This window comes from Phasianus colchicus, chromosome 2 (assembly GCF_987193195.1).
Source record: "Phasianus colchicus chromosome 2, bPhaCol1.hap1.1, whole genome shotgun sequence".
NCBI lineage: Eukaryota > Metazoa > Chordata > Aves > Galliformes > Phasianidae > Phasianus > Phasianus colchicus.
In genome coordinates, this window is record NC_143437.1 from 26,734,077 (window position 1) to 26,746,354 (window position 12,278).

At 41.0% G+C, this 12,278-nt stretch overlaps 1 protein-coding gene across 12 annotated transcripts in view; it reads left to right on the forward strand.

Annotated features, from left to right (window-relative positions):
- SOCS5 (suppressor of cytokine signaling 5) overlaps positions 1-11,929 on the forward strand; it is a 63,601-nt gene extending 51,672 nt beyond the window's left edge. For all 12 annotated transcript variants that reach the window (XR_016464064.1, XR_016464060.1, XR_016464062.1 and 9 more), the window contains 3 exons: positions 7,778-7,990; positions 8,449-8,723; positions 11,827-11,929. The gene's annotated coding sequence lies outside the window, so the exon portion shown is untranslated. The remainder of the gene's footprint in view (positions 1-7,777; positions 7,991-8,448; positions 8,724-11,826) is intronic.
- Positions 11,930-12,278: the final 349 nt, after the last annotated feature.

The window sequence follows — 12,278 nt, forward strand, 5'->3', positions numbered from 1 at the left end:
CAGGATTAGGTGGTAGTGTCGATGAACCTATTTGTGCTGGTGAACATTGTGCCCAATTTGCACGTCAGCTGCTTATTTGCAATTCTTTCTGCAACCATAATTTTTTATCGTAGATATTTTCGAGATGTAGCTTATGTCACTTGGCTGAAAAGTCTAGGACAAGTCTGATTTAGTAAGCCAGACAGTTTGTACAAAACAAGCTGACTGTGTACCCTAGAAAGTGATCATACCCTGCTGCTTCTGAGTCTCTGATCTCTTTCTCAGTACCTACCATACATCTGCATGCAAATCATGGCAAGAATGTTACAGTTCTATGGGTGATAAAAGTGGAAATGGCTTCTTGCTAGTGTGCAAGTGTTATCAGTGTTACAGCTCTTCCCTGTGAAATACTTGTGAATACAGTGAAATAATGTCAGGTTTGGGTGTCGGAGGAAGAAATTTGCGCACCAGTTCTTAACCTTGAAACTGCAGATTCTGTGTGCAGTAAAACGTGATATTGAAATATTGGTGTCACTCTTTGATGGACTGCCGAAGGAAGAGGATCTGATGGCAGAAGGCAACACCTGATATTATGGAGCTATGACATGTGTGGACAAGGAAGACAAAGAGCGATGTGGGGTGTGGGAAGGATGATAAAGAAAAGGCAGAACTGTGAAGTGAGAAAAGCATGGCAGTCGAATTGGAGCTGTTGGGCAGAAAGTGGAGAGGATCTAAAGGAAGTTAAAACAGCAGGAAGGGTACAGGCTTGCGATGCAGCCTTCCTGGAGGCCAGAGCCAGGGGTCTGTTGTGGTTGGCACCATTAAACATATTCTAGTAACAGTCTGGAGCAGAATCTTATGCAGGCAAGACGAAGTGCCAGCAGGGGGTCTTGTTGCTTGTCCCCTTCCAGGGAAAGGTAGGGATGTAACTGCACTGGAAAAGGTAGGGGAGGTGTTTTCCCAGTGAAACTGGTAAAGGGACTGGAGTTCAGGATGGAGTTTCTTCCTTCATCGCTGAATCTTTGTTATACAAATGATTGATTAAAAAGAACTAAAACTGCTTACAATAAAATGCTGCACCAGCAATTTGTTTCTGTTGGCCAAATTCACTTGTTTAGTGGTTCTGTATAAGCAGTGGGCCAGGGATGACTTTCCTTATTATCCCATCTAGAACTAGACAAAACCCAATTGTTTCTGCAGATTCCTCATTATGGATCTTGTTTTCAAGTCCACTGCACTCCAGTTTCACAGCTGAACAAGCTCGATTTTAGGCAGTGCTTGTCCCCCACTCAGTTTTTCTTACCTTTGCATTGTAGTAAGGACAGGTGGCTTGCAGCCAAACCCTTTCCAAAGATTGTACTGCTTGTTCTGATGCTCAAAAAAGGGGCTGGACTCTTCTGAAAATGCTGGCTGTCTGCTGCAAGGGGTGCCTGGAATGTGGCAGCTTATGGAACGTCTTCTTTCTGTCTCCAGCTGTGCCTCAGTGAGCAGAACTTTGCTCCTCTGCTTGCTGTTTCATTTTCTCAGAAATTCTCACTTACATCATTTTCACATAGCTTTACTCTGGGTGGATAAGCGGTGATAAAAGGACTTGTTTTATTTTTGTGTCTTGACTCGAGTGATTCACTCAATCTGATGGTACCCACAAGACTTGATTAAACAGCTGTGATTAAATAAACAACAATGGCTCCAGCCTTACATTGTGGTGCTATCTGCTGATAGCTGACGTGCTATCTAAATGCTCTTTCATGGGGGTTTGCCAAAGTGCAAAAGAGGCCATCTGAGAAATGCTGTGCTTGGGTCAATTTTTTAGCTTGTGGGTGCAGCAAAGAAACAGCTTGTCCAGTTCTAAATATACCCATCCTTGACAGACGTGAAATAAGTCCGCTGATTGAAATAGCTGCCTAGTTCCCAGTCTGAGATCTTACTGTAAAACATCAGCGCTTGGCTGCCCCTCTGGTAAACTTGGAGAAGAACTGATTTCCATTTTGCTCCTTTTGAAATGAAAGACGTTTGAGGATTGTCATTCAGCAGGAATGTACCAATTCTAAGAACTTCTAAACAAGGCTCACTTCATAATGAATGGCAGCAGGAGCCTGGATTTATGGTCAGATTATTTGGTTATATGTAGCCTGAAGGAATGAAAAATGAGCAGCCTGAATAAGAAATTTGTTGAATATCTTGGCAGAGAAATCAAGTGGCCCGATTTATGAGAAATACAGAGTTATCTTTCTGCAGGCAGATTTGTGAGTGTGATTTTAAATCTGTGCCCTTTGGAGGGCAGCTCTTGGTGTGATATACACTGTACCTATTCCTTCTGAAAAGTGGTGGGACGTGTCTCTCTTTACATGGCCAGATGGAGTGCTTGGTGGACAGCCAAATGCCATAAGATGGATGCTGGTGCTTTTCTGCTCTCAGCCTTCCTGGGCTGGTGGATGTGGAAGAAGCAAGGGCTGGCTGTGGGAGCACAGAGCCCTGGAAAGTGCTGTTGAGAGGTTGGGTGATGAATTGAAAGATGGAGGTGTTTGAGATCCCAAGGGAGACCAGGAGTCATTTTAGTGCCTTTGGCTTTGCATAGGCTGCTAGATGTATATCCACCCTGTTCTACTGGTTGAGTGACTCCCTCTCCTAGGTGTGCTCCATAGACAAACATGCATGTGGCTGGTATAGCCTGGAGCTAGGGACCATTAGATGGCTGGAGTAAGAGGTGGTGATTCCCAGCCAACTTGTGTGAAGGTTAAGCATGAAACCATAGCTTTATTGAAGACTATACAACTTATGTTGATGGTTTCAGTGGAATCCCCGGTTTTCCTGTGATTGTTTTTGCCTGAGTTTATGTAAGGCAATGTGTATACATGAATCCAAGAGCTGCAGAAAACTGCTTTTCACTGGCTAAGCATCCCAGAGTTGACAGTTTCTCTTAAATTTTCCATTCACCTGTCTGTATGAATCCTAGGTTGTGCCTGTGTCCAGGACTCTTGATTTTGCCCATGTGAAGCTAACTGGATACAATGAAGTCACAATTGTTGCTTGACTAACTTCAAAATATGAAACTCAAAACCAAACCTACAGCTATTTTTTCAAGTTCTAAAATAAATAATCATATTCCTTTTTAAATGAATCTCTCACCACTTCATATGATCTTGCAGTTCTGCAAGACACTAAGGGCTTTTTTCAGCACATGCTAATCCCGAAATCAGTGGAAGACATAAGTAAAGGTAAGCATGTATTCACACACTTGGCTGACTTGGGACAGAGCATCCACTGTTTTCCTGAATTGTGTCTTATGTTTCAAAGGAGGGGCCTTTGTTTTCCCTAATGGTTCATTTATATATTGCAATGTGCTGAGAGCTCAGGATAATCCCATTTGGAGGAAGAAGGGAGGAGGGCAGGCTACACTTGGGAAAGCTATTTTCAGTAGCTCTGTTTTCTCTAAACCCATTTTCCTCATTATGATCAGCTAATGCTGACAGACTGATTCAGAGGAATTAAACCCCATTATATGCTACAGACAAGTCAATGAGACCTGGAGACAGACCCTCCTTTAACATAAGTAAAATAAAGATCCCCTGTGGCTTTTAATTCCTTTTGATTTAGTTACTTAATTGAACCTGCACTGTTCTTTCTTTGTAATTGATTACCACACAGAAAAGGTAATGAGACAGAAAACTTTATTTTCTCTCAGGTGATTTTTATGGTTATCGTGAAAATGTTTTTTTCTGCTTCCTTTTGGGATGTAGACATTCTCAATATAGGCAAAGAGAAATCAATGTTAGTTCATTGAAGGCAGTTACATGGCTGGAAGATTGAAAGCTCTTTTGCTGCTGTTTTGTTTAGTTTTTGTTTTGTTGATAACTTAGCTCAGGTTTTTTAGAAAGACAGTGAATTTTATTGTCCTTTTTTCAAAGCTGAAACCGTTAGGATTGAGGACGTGGTCCAAAACCCACTGATGCCAAGTGGGAATTGTTCCCTCTAATTTAGTAGCTTTAGATTGTGCTTTGGATGCACATATTCAAGACATATTTATATGTGTATGCACACACACACGGACAAACAGATGCTGATCTGCTCCATGTGCAGTTTGTCAAAATTGGAATTAATCTCTGAGCAAGATAAGGATTTTTTCCTCCCAGATTTAAAGAAAAGCTGTTACTAAGTTTTCAATTTTTTAATTTCTTCTAAATCTAATTGCTCTTTATTGCTTTCTTTATTTACTTGCCAAGCTTGTCCTTCTTCCATTTGTACATGTTCTCCTTTCCATTTCCTTCCTTTTTAGTTATCCATCTTAGCTGCCTTCTGCATGACAAGGGTCGCGTGGGCTCTCTTCACCCAGTAGCCAGCTAATGCACCCAGCTTCCCCAGCCATCATGAAGTTATGGATATTTCTTTATGATGCACAGAGCTGGCTGAGAGTTAAACAACTCAAGTCTGAAAATCTTAAGGAGTTGCCAAGTTTCTCCACCCCTTGCCTTTGTTCATACATCTTTTTGCCTTGAAGCAATTTTAATAAAGACTATGTAACAACATGGTGTTGGCATAGCATGAGCAGCATTATTCCATCTGTTTCTAGGGAAAATGTAAAAACATGTGTTAGCGTAACATCGAGGCTCCAATTTTCAACAGTTAAAAAATCAGCAATACTGAAGTTAAATGCTGCTTTTCAAAGCTATTTAGCAATTTTCATTGCCTTTGTTTTTTAGGAAGTCAAGTTCAGATGCCTGAGCACTCACTCTTCGAAACTAAGGCTCTGTTACTTATTTTGATTTGAGCAGCCAAAGTCCTTGCTTTCTGTTGAAAACGTGGCAGAAGTGTTACGTTAAAGAGTACTCAGTCTCTCACTGAAGGTTTGGTATTTGCAAACATTCATCTTAACTTCTATGCGAGTTAGCCTTACATTAGACAGAGGGCTTGAGGATGTTAATTTTAATACTTTGCTAATCCTAGATTAGTATTAGAAAGGAAGCATGAAAAGAAATATTCAGTGCTTTTTGGAATTAGGGCCTTACCTCTTTTTTAGTTGTCTTTTTTTTCTTCTTTTTCCCTGTGAATTATAACGATACACCAGGCAGTTTTTACTGAGCCTCACATTTTAAACAGTGATGATGGAATATCCTGTCAGCGCAATAGTGATGATTTGTGCCGAAAGTCTCGTTTTAAGAGTAATGTTGGTGCAGTCAGGAAACAAAATGATGCAGCATGTGTCTTCCTGGCATTCATACCTAGTGAGAACAGCTTTCACTGCCAGCGTTGCAAACTCAGAACAGTGTTCATAGGGAGATACTCACTGACACAGAACAGCCTTACTGCATGAGGTGTAGAGCAGAGGTGTAATCCTGTACAAATCAAGTGACTGAAGAGCAAACAAGAAGAAGAAAACAGGTAACTGATGATACAAACAAGGAAGAAGATGCGAAATATGGTTGGAGACATGAAAGTCAAAGGTAGCCTTCACTGCAGTGACCATGAGATGTTGGAATAAAAAGTGGGAGAAAGGCAAAAAGCAGTACCACAGCCCTGGATTTCATGGGAGCAAGCTTGAATCCCTGTGAGAATCTGCTTGGAAAAGAATCCTGTGGGATATGGCCCTGGAGAGAAGAGGGATTTGGGAGGGCTGGCTTCTCAAGAAATGTCTATCCCAAAAAGCATAGTTGGCAGGAGGCCTTGCTCCTGGAAAAGCAAGGAGTGCCAAAGTGAATTCAGACATATAAAGGAAGTATGTGAGGTGGAAGCAGGGGTAGGTGATGTGGGAGCAGCAGTGTAGAGATGGGATTGTGGAGAGATAAGGCTGACCTGGAGTTGAATCTGGTGAAAGATGTGAAGGCCAACAAGAAAAGATTCTACAGGTATATAAGCAGTAAAAAGATGATAGGAGAAACGTGGATTCATTGCTGAACAGGGCAATGTGGAGAAGACCATGGTACTCAGTGCCTTTTCTTCTTGCTCTTTACTGGTAAAATCAGCCTCCAGGAATTCCAGGCCTCCGAAAAGAGAGAAAAAAAGTAGATAGAAGAAGATTAGATGGTGGTGGAAAAGAGCTGAATAGGGGAGAACTTACATTGGATATATGTATATCTAGGGGGTTCTGATGGGTTGCACTCAGGAATGCTGATGGTACTAAATAATGTCATTGCAATTATCTTTGAATGGTCATGATAACTGGCAGAGATTCCTGGTGAATGGAGCAGAGAAAATGTCTTCAAGAAGGGCAAGAAGGAAAATCCGTCAGACAGTCAGCCTCACCTCAGTGCCTGGGAAGGTGTTGGAAAGCACTGTCCTGAGAATTTAGTAATTTCCAAACATATGAGGGACAAGAATGTCATCAGGAGTATTCAGCGTGGATTTATTAAGGGGCAATAATTCTTTGCTGACCTGATAGCCATCTATAATAAGATGAAGAGGGCTGGACCACATGATCTGTCTTTCAACCTCAACAATTCTATAGCTCTGTGATTTGTTAGTCTCCTGCTTAAATAATCATCAGTTTACAGAACAGATACCACACAACAGGTGAGTCAGCAAGCATCATGGCTCTCAAGTTTTTGACATAGAGTAGTGAATGATCCATTAAGAAATCCTAGATAAAATATTAATAATTATGATTAATGATTCAAGCTACTCTTCCACAGCTTTCTTTGCATGACTGTGTACGAGCGTCTATGGCCTTTAATTTGATTTCTTTGTCACTGTCCAGAAATGGTTGAACTCAAGTGACTGACCCTTATAAAGATATTCAAAGTGTTCTGTAATAGTCAAACAGTTCAAGGCCTCTTTCAGCATGGTCTTTGAAGTGTTCATGTATTACATTCCACCTTAAAAATACACATTTTTAATACATGTTGCAAAAAATAGTGGAGAAAGAAATTTGTTCTAAAGAAACATGATATCTATGGTAGTTATGGGTACCACACACTTCTTTATGTGATAACATTTGTTTGCGGTTACTCTATTTGATGCATGCAGTAAATTCAATACATATGGTATTGTGTACTCAGGCCCTTCAGGTAGCACAATTCTTTGTGGCATTAGGAAAACTGACTTTGGATGCCGTAGAAGGCTAAAGTGTGATGCAGGAAAATATCGTTTTGCAATGGCTACTAAGCTAATACGCTTGCTTGCAAATAAACCCAAGCACGTGCTGAGAAGCAGCTTCTTTTTCTCCTCACAGTTTTGACTGTATGACTCCACTTGTGCTCCACAACATGGAGTGCATGAGCCTCAATCATCCTCTTTGAGCAGGCCAACATCCCCAGCAGCCCTGGACTGGCCATGAGACCAGCTCAGATCCAGCACACCAGCTCTTGGCAGAGTTTCCCTGTGAGGGAGGCCACAGGGGACCCTTCACATCCCCCTGACCACCAGAGCCAGCCACTCTCAAATCTGCATTTTTTTTTCATGAGGTGTGACTCATCAGAATCATCAAGTTGTGACCTCGTAAAAATGGCTTTTCTAGAGTGATAGAAACCACAAGATCCCATTACAAGCCATTTCATTTTCAGTGACTAATGGAAGGTCAGATGTAATCAGACGAGAGGAAATTCTTAACTCTTTCTCAGATTCCCTTTTTCCTCTTAAGCAGAAGCAAAGCTCACCAATAAATGAAATTCAGCTCAGATGGGTATTCTTTGTATAGAATGTGCCAGGACCTGGTTACACAACAGAATATTGCCTAATGTCTGTCCAAGTCTTGTTTTTTCTTCCTGCAAAAACTATTTGCTGCTTGTAAAGTATATTTTAGCTACTCTCAAAACAGCTTTTTTTTTTTTATTATTATTTATTATTCACATTTATCATTTTACAGATCATTTAAGTGAACATGGTCGTGAGGAAAGTATCAAGATTACAGACTGGATTCCTGGAGCAGATGAGTAGACCTTCATGGCCAGGCAACAGAACAAGCTGACCAAGTCCATGCAGCCAGCTCTGCAGTCAAAACCAAAGTGCTGGGACTCAGAAAGTTTCGCTTGTTAATTTAACTGCGAGTAAATAAAGAAATGCTGTTGGTCCTATTAACGTAAGTGATTCAACGTAGGCTGACTCTCAGACCTATGCAGAGCTCTTGTAAAATGTATGTTCATTGTATGCTGAAAAATGTAGGGCATGGGACTCATGAGCTAAGGCCTGGAAACTAAGCTTATGGCTGACAGAAGGGGCAGTGAATGAACTGGCAGACAGACTATGGAGCAGCATGTATGCTTTGATCATAAAATACTTTTTAATATATGTTGGGGTCACTTCAACCTAGGACCAGACTAAATATATATGCAAGAGTCTGTGGTATAATGGGCTCTGCATTGCTCTTAAAATTGAAGGAGCACTATTGATGGAATCAGAGATCTACACAGCCAAAGTTTCACTAAGTGACCTTGAAGTCAGCATGAACATATGTAATATAACGCGAGCAATTATATACAGTACTTCTCTGCCTCTCTTCCTATAATGATTCCTCCATATTGTTATATCTATTTTCAGCACAGTGCAGGCCTGAGGGATAACGGCAGATGACTCATGGACCAGACACCAGTGACAACGCATTACTCTGTGTGTGTTGGCCAAGTGTTACTGACTGAAATCACTGGCTCTACCTCAGTTCACTGCAGCAAGGTGTCTGGTCTTGCTTGTATTTGCTTGAGAAATGACCTTCATTGTTCTTATCCACATTCTCACCTTATGCAATCTCCGTGTGTGTGCCAAAGTCACCTCCCCTGCAAGGGTGGACAGATTTAGGGATGCTCAAAATGGCACAGGTAAGTGGGGTGAATTTTATTTTTTGAGTTCTTTATTTGTCTTTGTTAAGAAAGCTTCTAAAAATGGCTTATAATTGCAGGTGAGGAGATAACTGTTAGCAACAAATGAGCATCTGTGCAGTTCCTCCCAGCCACAGTCTGGGGAGTTAAGGAAGCTGCGTAACCACAGGGATATTTATTTCCCAGCTCAAGTAGCTGATGTGCCATTATAGGACTCATTTTCTGTAATTTTGCCAAAAGCTGTTTTAAAATCTTTACACATGGCATGGACAAAAAGAAGAGAGGCTTCTAACGCAGATGCCTGAACCCTACAGGTGTTGAATCAGGATTACGTGATTACATACGTAGAATGTGATGTGGACTTCCTGCTGGACACCTGATATTGTGCCTGGCCTCTAGGTCACAAGGAGATGTCCTCACCTGGCAGCACTGTCCCAGGCCTGGGAACAAACTTCCCTTTCCAGGCCTGGTGGTGCAGCCAGCTGGGATTACCCAACTGGTGACGTTTTGCAGGTTGGGTTGTTAGAGTTACAGTAGTATGGTTAGGTTGTGGCTGGACTTGACGATCTTGAAGATGATCTTCCAACCTGAGCAGTTCTATGATCATTTTGTATGGATTCTTGCCTAGGGTTATATACCAGCATAGGCTGTGCCATCTCCAAGAACACATGTTAATGAAAGTCAGAAGATTATTCTCAAGTATCCACATCTTTAAATGAGCAAAAGTAAACAAAAAGAGCATTATCAGGGTGACTGAGTCTTGGAGGTCCAGCTCAGTCATGCTAAGAATCTATGTACCTGTCATTTTGCTTTAGTTTCATCAAATAAGGAAATGTGATGAAAACCAAGGAAATGAGCTGAAGCGACCCCTTGCTGGATTAATCGGACACAGTGACAGATTAGAGGCCCTGGTGGGCTCCCCTGCCTAGAACAATATACAGCTGATGTGTGTGATAAAACAAACAAATGCTTCTGTCCTATAGATTTTACTGGAGTTCAGATGTTTCCTGCCTGTGACAAGTGATAAGAACAGATTTTTCAGGTTTCTCATTATAAAATCTTTCATAATGACATCTTCCATACAGTCATCAGTAGCAGTAAAATATGTATCTCTTAGAAGCCCTAGAGACAAGCATACAAGTATTTTGATAAAATGATGACTAATTCCATTCCCTTCTCTGTGTGTTGTTATTGATCCCTTTAAAGGCTCTCATTTAATGACTTCCTTTCTGCAGTACAGGGGATCGCTGACTGGGCATTCCTTAGTAGTTTGGGTCTAGAGGCTATTTGGCTAAAGATGAATGGAGTTATGTTTTCATTGGCTTGCTTCTGTTGTTTCGTGTTCACTGCCTCGGAATTTTTTAAAGAAAATCATCAAAGTGAATAATCTGTTCCATACTGCAATTATAAATCCTGAGGAGAAAAGTGGGCTACATCATTTTAAGTAGAAATTGAAAAACCTTAATCTGTGGACACCAGAAGATGTATCAAGCTGTGCTAGAGGTAGAATTAATCCATTCAAACCCAAACATAAAAAGGGGCTTCAGGTTTTTGTGAAACAGGGCTCAGATACTGCAGTTGGCTTTCTGCCAGACTTTAGGCCACGTAGAAACTAATTTTTGCACAAAGTCTGTGCAACATATTGTGCAGTGAACCCTATATTAAAGTATCTATTCAAAATCCTGGTGCAAATATGGAGTATTTGAAGACCTGAAGTAATTGACATCCTGTCAGGAGCAGAAACGGTGACAGCGTTAACACAAAGAATGTGAATTGGATCTTTTCCTGGGACACTGATTTATAGGGTTGAGCTGGAACAGCAATAAAAGTGACTTTAAAATGATCTCACAGTAATGGAAGAATATGTGTTGGAATAAAGAGTAAACGTAACACACATAGCAACTCAGATGAAAACATTGATGTGGAGATCAATAAGTATCTCGCTTCTTGCACAATCATCTTGGAGAAAAGAAACACATTTGGAGACTGCCTTAAACAATTATGTCCAAAAATCTTACCTCACCTTGACCTTTTCAAATTCATTATTAATGCAAAAATGTGGGAAAAAATCTCATTATGATTCTGAATATTAATTTTTTACCTTGGCCTTTCAGCTCATGCAGGAAAATTGTATATGACTCTAAGGAATACTGCAATAAAAAACAGAGCACAAGTCCAGAGTGAATACATCCATGACACACAGTGATGATGAACTGCTTTTAGATTGGCACTAATCAGCTGCTCTTTGACAAGGTGGTTTGAGAGACATTCGTTTCAGATCCTGAGGCCTCATCACTTCTTACTGATGTGAAAGTTAGTCCACAGTCCCTATTAAAGCTGTGGAGCAGATCTCTGAGTCTGTTATGGCTTTGCTTTATGGTTCTGACTTGAGGAAGTCTACCCAAAGGACTCTTCCACCAAAGCACAAATCCTGGGGACCAAATGTTACACCTGGCTTGGTACTCAGCCTCCTGTTGAGTGTTTGTCTCGTGTAAAGAGGCAAGGCCACTGAGATGCTTGGTGCCACTGCGTGTGAGGCTGTTATCCTAGACATAAGCACCAAACATGGGTGAGGTAACGCTGTCCTAAACATACAAAAACCTAAACTATTGCAGAGTGGGGGTTTGCTCTGTCCGTCTGTGGCTTGGCAGAACATATCACTCACCACCACCTGGAGCTGACACAATTAGTAGTAGGTGCTCCTTGGAAGGACTAGCACGTATGAGATCATTGTGTTTCTCCCTGCAAACACCTGTCGAACGCCATGCACAGCAAACTGGACAGTTTATTTTTTTGTTCTTGTGAAGTGCAAAGGAGAACAGACATAGAAACATACATGAGAAAGATATTTTTCATTCTAGGTGGGCAGGTGTTAGGAAAGAGCTATAAAGTTACTGTTTATTGAGAAATGTGTGTGCTGTGTATTTAAGTGGAAATGATAAAATCATGCTCTTCTCTTTTTAAAAAATGTGGATAACATACTTAGCTGCAGAAATTATAGCACAGATTGGTATGGGGCATTGGGAGCATACTTTTGTACTGAGCCCCACTACTTCAGTTGCACTGAAAAAACTGAGAGTTTACTTACTTTCTCTTTTTGCAGAGAAGGTGTTTGGTTTGCTCTTCTGCTTTTGCTTAACTGGCTAGCAAGTGAATTCAGAGTGAGCAGGTCAGCTCAGGAACAAGAAGGACCTGAAGAGATCAAAATAACAGTAAGTGTCACAGAATTATTTTTCTTAATATGTAACAACAGCAAAGGCCCCATTTTGTAACATGGAAGAAGTGGGTTTCAGGCCGTATTCCTCCAGACACAAACAGGTGCATCCTTTGGGGATGATGTAAATTTGTAATTACTCATGGGAACAATGCAGACTTTTTTTCCCACTCTTCACTTTATCTCATGTGGAAGATGTGGCTCTAAGAGCTACACTGGAGTGCAATTGGTTTAGCAGTGTATGGGGATGTGATCTCTGATGTAAGTCATTTAAACAGGTGCCATGTCATATTAATTGCAAACAAAGGGCTTGCTGAACCACCTATCTGGTTGCATTAGTC